The sequence below is a fragment of the Octopus sinensis genome, linkage group LG10, assembly GCF_006345805.1.
Source record: "Octopus sinensis linkage group LG10, ASM634580v1, whole genome shotgun sequence".
NCBI classification, from domain to species: Eukaryota; Metazoa; Mollusca; class Cephalopoda; order Octopoda; family Octopodidae; genus Octopus; species Octopus sinensis.
This window is the reverse complement of record NC_043006.1, coordinates 31,428,878-31,441,377: the sequence shown is the minus strand read 5'-3', so window position 1 is coordinate 31,441,377 and position 12,500 is coordinate 31,428,878. Positions and strand designations below refer to the sequence as shown.

The following is a 12,500-nucleotide window of genomic DNA, read 5'->3' as shown; positions in this document are numbered from 1 at the left end:
CTGTTGCTCCCATAAATGCTAAAATAAAATTTAGGTTTTATGGAAGGTCAAAGCTGGGAACAAGATCATGACAGTGGAGACATACAAGGAAACCGAAAGAAAAAAAATATGGAGGGCCGTTAGACCAGAACGAGAGGAAAACGCTGGGAGAAATATTTTCTTTGAAAAGAGAAAAGATAGAAGAGAGAGAAATAAACCGTCCACTCTTTTGAACTTCCTGGATCCTACCTTCATACACACACACACACACACACACACCACACACACACACACATATATAATATGCAAATCTGAATCTTTTCTGTTTGACTTTCACTTTTCAATTCCTTCTATTTTGTTCGAATTGATTTCAAATTTGATGTATTGATGTAGTTTTGTATGCTAATTATGGATGAGATTTTTCATTTTTACCTTTAATAAATAATAAATTAATAGCGTTTGGCTAAGATTAAAGTGTAATATCCGTTCTTATCAGCTTAATATCTGTTACGGTCCCTATTTGGGATCATCGATATTAAACTGATTTTTAGAACGAGGCAAAGAGTTAGGGGCTTGCTCTGCCTTTGTCACAGCTTGGCTTGTTATTGCAGTACTTCCAGTATTCAGCCCATTTAAAGTGGTGCTCCAGCATGGCCGCAGTCAAATGACTTAAACAAGTAAAAGAGTAAAAAAGCTTTTACAATTTGCAAATTTTGGGTAATTTTAGCTAATGGAAAGCCATAGACTTATGGGTGTCTGTTTCCATAGTAACAAACCAAGCTGTTGTGTAGTCTGTTTACACTTTTGTATTTTATGGAGATATTGAAAAACGAGGAGGATGCGGTTGATCGAGAAGGCCCATGATCAAAAGGAGCATTCTAACGGTGAACGCCTCACAGTTTTAGAGGGTTCTAGGATTGCCATAATTAAACATGCCTTTCCTCATTTTATGACGTTCGGGTGTTCTTTGGGATGAGATTTAGCTGCTTTTTCCAACGTTTCGATTGTTTCATGAACTGAACCATAGCTTCTTTCTTCGCAATTTAACGTTGCATGCCTCTTCCAACACTTCACACGACTCATTAAAACTTATTAAATCTTCCATTCTTGAATGTTTTGTCATCACAATGTTGTCATCAGTTGTCGTAATGTTATCATCATGCACAAAATGCAAGCTTCCAAATCCTGTTTTCTGATTGGGTAAAAGTTATCAAACTTTAAAACTCTGGAAAGTTTTTCTAACATTTTTTTTCTGCAACAAGTGAATAACAACAAGATTCAGCGTGAAAATTTACATCAATATACCAAATTTGAAAATTTTCATTTAATTTTAAAATTTCAAAAAGGGAAACCAAGCAGAAATCCATTTCGTAATTAACACGAGTTGATGTTTCTTGGATATCTATCTATCTATCTATCTATCTATCTATCTATCTATCTATCTATCTTTTTTCTTGTTTCAGTCATTCGATTGCGGCCATGCTGGGGCACCACCTTAAAGGGTTTTTAGTCGAAGAAATTGACCCCAGGACTCATTCTTTGTATGCCTAGTACTTATTCTATCGGTCTCTTTTGCCGAACCTCTAAGTTACGGGGACGTAAACACATCAACATTGGTTGTCAAGCGATGTTGGGAGGGACAAACACAGACACCACACACACACACACACACACACACACACATATATATATGTATATACGACGGGCTTCTTTCAACTTCCGTCTACCAAATCCACTCACAAAGCTTTGGTCGGCTTGAGGCTATAGTAGAATGTGCTTACACAGTGGCACTGAACCCGGAACCGTGTGGTTGGGAAACAAGCTTCTTACCATACAGCCACATATATAATACACGCCTGTGTCTCGGTGCAATGGCTTTCTTTCAGTTTCCGCCTACCAAATCCATTCACAAGGCTTTGATCGGCTCGAGGGTATAGTAGAAGACACTTGCCCAATGTGCCATGCAGTGGGACTGAACACAAAACCTTATTGTTGGGAAGGAAACTCCTTATCATACAGCCACGTCTGTACCTATATATAATTCAATATAATGTAAGTTGTGTACCTATATATAATTCAATATATATGTACCTATATATAATTCAATATAATATTATGGTATAACATAAAGCAAGGTTGTGGCGTACTCTGATCGAGTATTGCCGCGTATGGTGTAGCGCTATTGAGTAATACAGTAACGTATTAAATATTGTGGGTTAATGTAGGATTGTGGAGGTGTAATAGTGCATCAGTGTTGTAGTGTGATGTGGGGCGACGTGACGTAAGGCAGTATAATATTGTAGCGTGCATTTCTAGTGAAAATATTCTGAAGATAGTAAAATGGAAGAACCCGAAAAATCGTTTGATTTATAAATATTTGTTAAGCATTCCTTCTGTTAAAGTTTCCGGATGAACACACCTGGCAGCAACATCAAACTCCCTCTGTCATCAAATGCCACATATCAGTGGAGGTTTCAAGTAGTGAAAGTGTAGCAAAGCTAACGGTGGTGCTCCAGCATGGCAGAAGCTCTCGAGCCGAAACTAATTCAAGAAAAATAGAATTTATATTACAGTTTGTTTCCCGTTCTAATTTCACTACCTAACGGTGTTGGTTTTACCGATTCGAGAAGTAAGAACGGTAATGTAAGTCTGGTGAGTTTCGATAAATTCATTGTGTCGTGGTAAAAAGAAGGATTTGCCTTTTTAGAAAAACAGACTTCTCTGAGAAACAAACGGCACATTGATCGTCTGTCATCGCTCGTCTGTGATATCATTAAACCTGGATAGCAAACGGAAAGATGATACAACGAAGAGGAGCGGTGAAGTGAGGGCAAAGCAAGACCCTTAGTCCTCCATAAATATTTGTAGGAGCAACAGCGAGCAACTACGCTGGTGTGCACTCACTGTGCAATGCGATTCATTTTCAATTTTTGGCTTTACCTAATTCACTTCAGTACTGCAGTCAGATAGTGAATGACTGTTGTCGAGTCAGTGTTTGCAAGATCATCTTTGATGGTCTTGCAAAAACCTTGCAGGTCACAACTCAACCAGTTCATCTCCATTGACTGCCTCAGATTATAAATTCCAAATTCCAAATGTAAAAGATGGTTTCATGTTCTTGTACTTATTTAACTTTCATCGAAGCGGATCATGCCATCGAAACCACGCCAGCTTTGACCGTTTGGGCATTTAGACGAAGTGTATCTAAGACATATTAAGCAATGTATTCTTATCATTTTTTAAGACAAAATGTATGACATGAGGCATAATTGACTGCCTTTTCTATATTTAGATTTTGAGACGTTCATCCCCACCCATGTTTAAAATATCCGCCACAGTTTTTAAACACGCGCGCGCGCGTTTTTCAGTTGAAAAACTGCGCATGGGTGGGGGTCTGTATGTCCGTTAAACTGGCATGGTGCGTTTCGGAGGTGTATTATTTGATTTCTACGATTGTGTGTGTGTGTGTGTGTATACATATATACGACAGACTTTTAGTTTTCGTCTACCAAATCCACTTCCGGTATTCGTTTCAGTAGCACTGCCAGGCCAGGTATTTCTAGAAGTTATTCATGATAGTCCCTGGCCTGAAACAGACCAGCATTCCTCCGATACAGACCTTGTCGACACCAAGAGTTTCTCCTGGAATATCACCGCTCTTCAGACAACAGAAATGACGTAAAGCATAATTAACTGTTTTCTTATTGGCCAAATTACCACACCAAGCTGCAACTACATCTGTTTTAACACAGGTCTCACATCAAGAACTTTGGGAAAATGAAATTTGCATAAATTTATTTCTGTAATATCGAACTGTTTGTGGAAAGGGGAAAAAAGGAACGCCAAAGCCAATTGCTTATGTTTGTGTCAACACGGCTGCCCGCCTCAGTTTACACACACACACAAACACACACACATATATGAATGTGAGGCTGAAAATTATTTGCAAGTAATACAAACCTATGAATCTATGAGAGCTTGTGCATAGGAGACCCAGAACCATGAGATGGCGTTCTACCCATGACTTCATCGGCTTACTCTCGAATACTGCGTATCTATTGATACATTACAAAACGCTGGATAAACAGATATAGCTGTGTCTGTGTACTAATGTGTTGTGTGTGTTTATGCGTGTGGACAAAATGGATGCGTATACATTTGATCTACGACTCGAGATGGCATTTCGAAAATTTAATCGTCATTAGTCTATAGGATAATAATACGATATATATATGTAAAATATCCCATCGACATTTTGGTACAACTTTTGGCAGCCGTATTAAAGCCTGTATTTTTGGTGTTATAAATAGCACCAGCATAATGTCAAACTCAATTTTAATTAACTGTCATTAGAGCTCCGTCAAAAGACTGTTTATCCTTCTAACACACACACACACACACTTCTTTTTATCAAATAAACCAATAACGGAATCTCAATGTGGTCTCTCGACCTACAATAAACAACAGGCCTGTCTTCGTCATATGTCCTACCATTTTAAAGAGGTTGTTTGATCAATGTAATCTTTTACGTACAAAAAGACAAGAAGGTCACAACTGGAACACCGTTGATCCCTGGATTTACTCCATCAGGTTAGAGACCAGGATGTAAACAACAAATGCTAATCAGGAGGTCGATCGAAGATGAAAACCTGTGCAGTGTTGTTCATGCCTTTCCTAAAGGTTGCAAAATAGTTTACAATAAATATTGTTAATTCGGTTTCAAATAAAATAAAAATGCTGAATTCAAACATTTTCCTTTGTCAGCTATAACTACCGTCAGCACAACTTCTTAATTTTAAGCAGACGAAGGAGAATCAATGGAGCTGCTCGACTTGCTAAAAATCATAGCAAGGTTTCTCAAGTTAGTTCTATCTCTCTATATATAAACGGCAGTTTGTCTGTGCGTTTTCTGTGTGTCTGTTTTCTCGTACCCTCACTCTGACCACGGCTTTCAACCGATTCTGATGAAACTTGACACACACATAGCCCAATGTCATAATTCAAAACTAACGCAGCGAAAATTTTGAAAAGTTCCCCCAGTTCTGAAAAAAATCGATAAATTCGACATGGGGTCGAGAATCAGAAACCCAAACCACAGACCGTCTAGGGGACGCAACTCCACCTTTTTTAACTCTCAAAAAAAATTTACCATCATTTTTTTTCCATTTTTTTGCTATTTTTTGGCTATAACTCTCTAAAAATGCTTTATAGTTATTTCCCTTACAAATCTGAGCAACGCCGGGCGATACTGCTAGTTATTTCATAATTGTTGAGCAGCCAGATTCAATTCGAAGCCAGTAGTTCTATCGACCAACGTATTTCATCCATAATTATCTCGTTTTCTCCTTTTCAAACAATGTATCAAGAACTAAACTCCTTGCGTCATTTTCCTCCATTTCCTTGTTTTGAAGGTTTGTATAGAAAATTGAGATCGCTTAATAAGGGATCAATAATATCTATTAATCAATGCATCGTGATTAGACAGAAAATTCCAATGACAGATGGTATACTGCTTCAGTTCGAAAGCAACAAATATTGCAAATTATGCGATAATCAAATCTGTAAATAAAACTTTGAACACCAGGAAGGTAAGAATGATTTTGTGGCTGCGTAACAAATAAAAAAAAGTTTTAAAAAATGACAAAAATCCTATTTACTAAAAGCGGAGAAGCGGAAGTATTTAACATATGCCAGAACACAGCACAAAAATGTAGGGTTATACACGCACAGACACACATTTAAATATATACATACATATATATATAGGTGTGTGTGTGTGTGTGTATGCACAGAGAGATAGATAGATAGATAGATAGATAGATAGATAGATAGATAGATAGATAGATAGATAGATAGATAGATAGATAGATAGATAGAATATATATATATATATATATATATATAGGGAGAGTTTACGAAAAAAACAAAAGACGAAGACAGGTGGTGTACAAAACAAACAGATGTATTAGTATAACGCTCAGGAATAGAAAAAGTCTCTTACGTTTCGAGCCTACGCTCTTCTACAGAAAGATACACAGAAAAAACAAGGAGAGAAAAACATGTTTAGTGGCTAACGATCTTCTCAGCTACGAGTACACATGTTCGGCAAAGTAGACTGGAGCAATGTGCAATAAAATACCTTGCTTAAAGGCACAACGTGCCACCCAAACCAGGGATTAAACTCACAACTTGACGGTCGTGAGTCTAAACACTAAGTCACGCGCCTCTGTACTTACACATACACACATACCTATACCCGCCCGCACACACAGATGTATGTATGTGTGTGAAAGAGAGACGGAGAGAGGGAGAGAGATAGAGAGAAAGAAAGAGCGAGAGAGAGAGAGAGAGAAAGTGAGAGAGAATGAAATAATATTGTATTTGGCGAGTAACTCCGTGTGGTTTTAAACGTATACGAATGCCAGAAAACGTATATTTGTAGATGTGTACGGATATCGGCACATACATAGATTCATGCACACCCACCTACATACACACACAAACACTCACACACACACATATATAGGGAGAGAGAGAGAGAGAGAGAGAGAGAGACACACACACACACACATACACACATATATACGTTCATACATACCTGCTCACATCCGTACATACAAACCTACGTATTTACATACATACATACACGCACACATACATGCATATACGCATACATGTATAGATAAACATACATACGTATATGCACGGACACACACACACACACAAATTGTTACTCTTTTAATAACATGAAATTGAGTTCTATTTACGCACGTGCATGTGGTCTCATCTTTCTGTTTTCGAGTAATTAACCTTTCCACTCGCTAGAGGTATGGTACCTTGTCAATCTAAATACGAGCAACACACACCACACACACACGGTAGTAACCTAATAAAACCGCAGCAACCAAGAGAAATAACGATGTTCTACAAATATATTAAATATCATTTGCATCATCATCATCGTCACTGTCAATAACTGTCTGTTCTTTTACTTCCAGCCATTGTTGTTGCTGTGACGATGCAACCTATAGCAGCTCTTATCGAACAGTCATATGATTAACGGCGTTCCAGCCGTGAGTCTCTCGCATTTTTAGGTGTATCTAATACGACATAAACCAGTATTAGCCTCTTTTCTTAAGTCAGAAGGGCATGATTTAAGGGTAATTTGGCTGTTATTTCTAACACGTCCCATGGCTCTATACGAGGTACATCGTTGTGTCGACGAAGTTTTATATCCATATAGATGGTGTTTAGGTGCAGCAGACGTTGTGATGTTCATGCATTTCTTTCTAGGGATAGACTAAGGACGTAGCAAGAAATCCTTATGTAACGGCTCAACCTGCTCGAAATAATAGGTAAATCTCCCTCAAATTAGACCCTACCACTTGATAACAAAGTCCCAGACGCACATTTCTTGAAATGATTGTTGTGGGAAAGAAAGGACAAACCGATTTATGATGTGCTGGAAAATTCGGAAAGACAAAGAATTTTTTCTGGAACAACTTTGATCACATATCCGCTCCAGCTGGTCTGAATTGGGATTAAGCAACACCAAAAGGTTCCATACCGATGTATACGGCTTTTATTGACCCATTAATGCCAGTTCAGTGGCAAGTGAGTTGGATATTTTTCTGTATACATCCCGTACCTCCACAAGTTAAAACCCTCCTTAGAGGTTTCATTGAAATGAGTATTTGTTTTAAAATAGGATCATATCGAGCAACAACAGCCTCATCTTCTCTAAAAATGTATGCTTGGTTGCCATTTCCCAGAACTTGACAGTTTCCTAACAGCTACGGTTACCCAGTTAACCAGTTTCGTATCAGAGGTGCAACTCTGTCGTGTTCCTTGAAAAACCACTTAAGTTTATTGATCTGAGGCACAAATGCAGACTAAGACCGTCGTCCTTATTTCTGTTGGTGTTGTTGCTGTTCTTTATGTCAATCTTGACCGAACAGAATCAAACTTGATCGATCAGAATCAAACTTGATCGATCAGTCCCCATCCCATTATTTGGCAAAGTGGTATGAACGGTGTCGACAACTATACTTTTGCATTTTATGGTTTGGTCGGAGTTAACTGCTCATAACTTCTTTTCGACACCCTTTTCGAAGGCTCTGAAAAGTGCGATAGGCCTCGCCCTGCTACCCTTAACTCAGGCATCAAAAATAAGAAAGAAAGTGATCCACACACTGGAAGCTTGGCCCATTTTTGTTATGGTGCTCAAGAGCCAAATAGTGGTGAAGTTAAACCGGGTTTCGGATTGTCTCACCATCCAATGGTTACTATCCATCCTTTTTTAAGTTGAGATGTGATATGAGGAATATTTAGCTGCTGTTTCTTGCTGATTGAGTAGTCATGTAGAGGTTTCTTTGATGGCTCAGATTTACTAATCAGCAATATTACATTGATTTCTTGGTGGAATTGTTTCCTTAAATGGTCACTTGAAAGCAGTGGTTCTTAACCAGGGTCCATACGGCCTGTGGGGATCCATATAAGATTTTGTTGCTAAAAATGATGTGCAACAAATTAGTTATATTTCTATAGTTCACAAAATATTTTTACAATTTTTTATACAATATAATATCTAATTAGAAATATTACCTTTCTAAATCTCTCAGAGAGATTTATACAGTAGCAACACTATAAAGTAGTGGTAATTTGTCGACTTAATGTGACAGTCCCATGAAAGGGAATAATACTACTGCTATTTAGCCCTAGGAATCACCGCTTCTTGTCGGATGCTAGCTTTGCTGGGTGGAGGTGCTTATCTCCCCCTTTGTAAACATAAGGACACAAGAAATGCGTTAAGACCGACAGGAAGCGGTGTTTTCTAGGGCTAAATAGCAGTAGTATTACTCCCTTTCATGAGACTGTCACATTATGTTGACAACATACTACCACTTTAATATCTAATTATAAAAATATAAAGACATTTTTAATGATCAAATGGCTATCTGGAACCACCCGAGTGAAACAGGAAACAAAAGGATCTATGGGCAAATAATGGTCGGGAAACAATGTTTTAAATAAATGGGGGAGACGCATTCGATATCAAGAATAAACCTTTGAGCCTTGTGATTATTTTATGAGAAATCTTTCTTCCATGACTTCATGATTTGGTAGCCTCTAGTATTCAAACTGGAGTCAATGAAGTTGTTAATTCTGATGGTTGTAAAAATATGATTGGTCTCCGTCGGTTTCGACGATCAGTGTTCAACTGACCGAACTACTGTAATCTCGACACATTGAATTAATATGGAAGCTGCTGAGTGCTCAACACGTTCTAAAGTAATTATCATGTGACACACTGGGACAGTTCTGGATCTTTGAATTCTAGGTATAATCCATCAGACAGCTTCTGTTTAATTTCCGTTGACTCAGGCTTGGGTCAACTCGTGACGATGGTAAAAGATTTTTGCCCAAGGTGCCTTGCTGCATGATCGAAACCAGGAACTCGGGATTACGAGACGAACCTCTTAGCTATTCGTGTATGCCGGATCCATAAATTTAGAGTCTGCCCCAACCCTAGAGGTCCGTTAAGCCGGAGTTTGTTGTTCCAGAGGACTCTCTACTGAACGAGATAACAGTTCGCCGATGTGTTAACCCCAATGCTCTTCGCAACTGAGTTGAATGGGATAATGTTAAATGAAATGCTTTACCCACTTAACACCCAGCTCGGTCCGGAGATTGAACCCACGGTCTTACAAATTGTGATCCCAGCACTCTAACCACTAAACAACACACCTTCATTAAAATATCGATCAATACGAGAAAAGGATGAACTATCATCTCAAAGAGAGGCCCGAAGGGGTCAGTCGATTTGTTAAAAGTAACAACCAAATTGTATGTTACTCATACTGTACCGTTTTAAAAAATGAAAAGACGCGGATTTTAGATTAGATTGTAGCTGAAAACAAAAAGGAACGATTATGATCACAGAGCTGTTCGTTCAACTATGGCCTGGGGTTAAACAACATCATCATCAACAACAACAACAACACGAGTGGATTCAATCTTGGTAAATTAGCCTTTTTCCTTCATCTAAAAAAGGTGTTATTTTTACCACCACCACTACTACTACTACTACTACTACTACTACTACTACTACTACTGCTATATTTTGTAAGTGCGTAAGTGTGCTGTTTGTCGGGTTTGTTTTCTTTGAAAACTAGTCCCAACTAGTAACTTGTTAACGTCTCGAATTTAATACTTTTTTTTTTTTACTTCATGGCAATAACAAATGATAAACGCTGCCCCACTGTCATTCGTGTGTGTGTGTGTGTGTGTGTGGACACCTGTGTGTTTATATTTATCTAGGAAATTACGCAATTATTGTAATTGTATTTAATCACATTGTTAACCATTTAATTATGTGTGTTTATTTATGTTCGGGATTGCTTTGGCTTCTAACATCGCATTTATTTCAGACTTGCTACATACCTTTCGGTTCTGGAATGTAATAATTTAAAAACAAATGAGCACAAATTGAATTAATTTGAAAAGGGTTCAATATTCTTAAAGGGTCGATTGGTAAAATCCTAATAGCGTCGGACAAATAACGTTCCGAGTTCAAGAACCAATGCCTTCTATGTACATTGAGTTGATAATTAAATACAAAATACAAGTATGAATAAATGCGCTCAACAACGGTAAGGGAGAGTAACAGGTACGATACATGTATGGCAAAGGACCTGATTTGTTTACCCAGACTGAACAACACATATATATTCCCAGATGCATTACGCACGCGCACACACACACACACACTTAAATATCATTTGCTCACTCTCTATACCTCTATTATTTTATCACGTTACCTCTCCAACTCCTTAATGGTTTTGAATTCTTTCCATCTCTCCTCTCTCCCCGTCTGATATGCCTGCTGGGTAGCCTTCTCCCCCCCCCACTCGTTCTGACATAGATGCACACATACGTATATGTATATACATATATATACACACACAAGCACACACACACATACATGCATGCATGCATACATACATACATACATACATACATACATACATATGTATATATTTAGATACATATATATGTAAATGCATACATGTAAAAAGAATGAGTACGCATCTCATCAATTACATCTTAATTAACAAAACTCTGCGGCGGATCTTCATGCTAAGTTCTTGAAGGTAAGCTAAATACCTAAAAGCATGTACTTAGGATGATGAGCAAAAATCTTCGTCATCTTAGAAAAGTTTCCAGTTCTGAGGCATTATACAGCACAACTTTGTTTCCAATTCAGAGGCATTATAGCGCGAGAAATGAAAACATAACCGTTTAGAAGGTTCCCTTTTCAAGAAGATCACGAATGATTCTAGTCTATGATCTGGAATGAAAGGCGAGATTTCACCCAGGATTCATGGTAGCTCAGGAAATAAAATTGTACGAACATCGGCAGTAAAACACATAATCGACTCTGAAGTTTTCACTGTAGACAAACTGCATAAGGAGAAGCAACGTGGAAGAGACCTAATCGTCGGAGAATGTTATAAGAGGCTGGCTTGTTACAGAAAACCTTGTCTATCCTCAAAATTGGATTACTACAGTACAAGGAATCTTGTAACCAAGAAGAAATCCAAGAACAAAATGCTTTTAAAGTAACTTCCAAAGTATTTTTTAAAATCTTAGCTTTCAAAACCTCATGCAGTAATTTTCACTACAAATGTTACAACATTTTGCTTTATTTTGCATACTCATGTATGTATATACAAGTAATACAAATACACATTTTGAGTTTACCCACGCATAGATATGCATATATTAAAAAAGAAATAGAAGAACATTCTTTGAGAAATTTATCATGGGAACAAGTTAGAAATTATTAATAGTTTTATGAAAACATGCTACCGGTTTCAATCACGTTAGAATAGCGATTTAGTCATAGAGGAATAAAAGTAAAAATAGACTGAAATAAATAGAATCAAAGCGGTTGAAACCGGTAGCATATTCTGATAACAATGCAAAGATTCTTTTTTCACTTTTACCTATGATAAAGTTCTTTTGGTTTTAATATAAATTTATTCGTGTGAAACTGCTTAACCACTTCAATATGCATACACACATATACATATATGTGTATTATGTATGTATGCATGTATGTATATTCCGTTATTAGTTTTTTTTCATCAACTTCTCAGGCTAATTGGTTTTTATTTAATAATTTATTTATTTCTATTACAAGTCCCTTCTATTTCACAGTGCATTCCCTAGAGACAGCATTGCTTGTAACCATGCATTTAAAACTATTATTTAAAATCAAACTGGATTGAGTGAACGTATCATAACAACCAGTCCGGGTTGGGGAAGTGAGAAGGAAAATAATAATGAAATCGAGAACAGCAATCAGTTTATTTTATTGTTTATGAGAATTCAGCCATTTGTTACACGACACCGCCTACTTGCAACTGAAAATATATATATATATATATATATATATATATATATATATATGAATATATATATATATATATGAATATATATATATATATATATATATA

The 12,500-nt window shown here is 37.2% G+C and overlaps 1 non-coding gene across 1 annotated transcript; it reads left to right on the top strand.

Annotated features, from left to right (window-relative positions):
• The first annotated feature begins 423 nt into the window (after positions 1–423).
• LOC115216897 lies at positions 424–616 on the top strand. Its single transcript, XR_003882129.1, has one exon. It is a non-coding gene; the product is annotated as a U2 spliceosomal RNA (small nuclear RNA).
• The last annotated feature ends 11,884 nt before the right edge of the window (positions 617–12,500 follow it).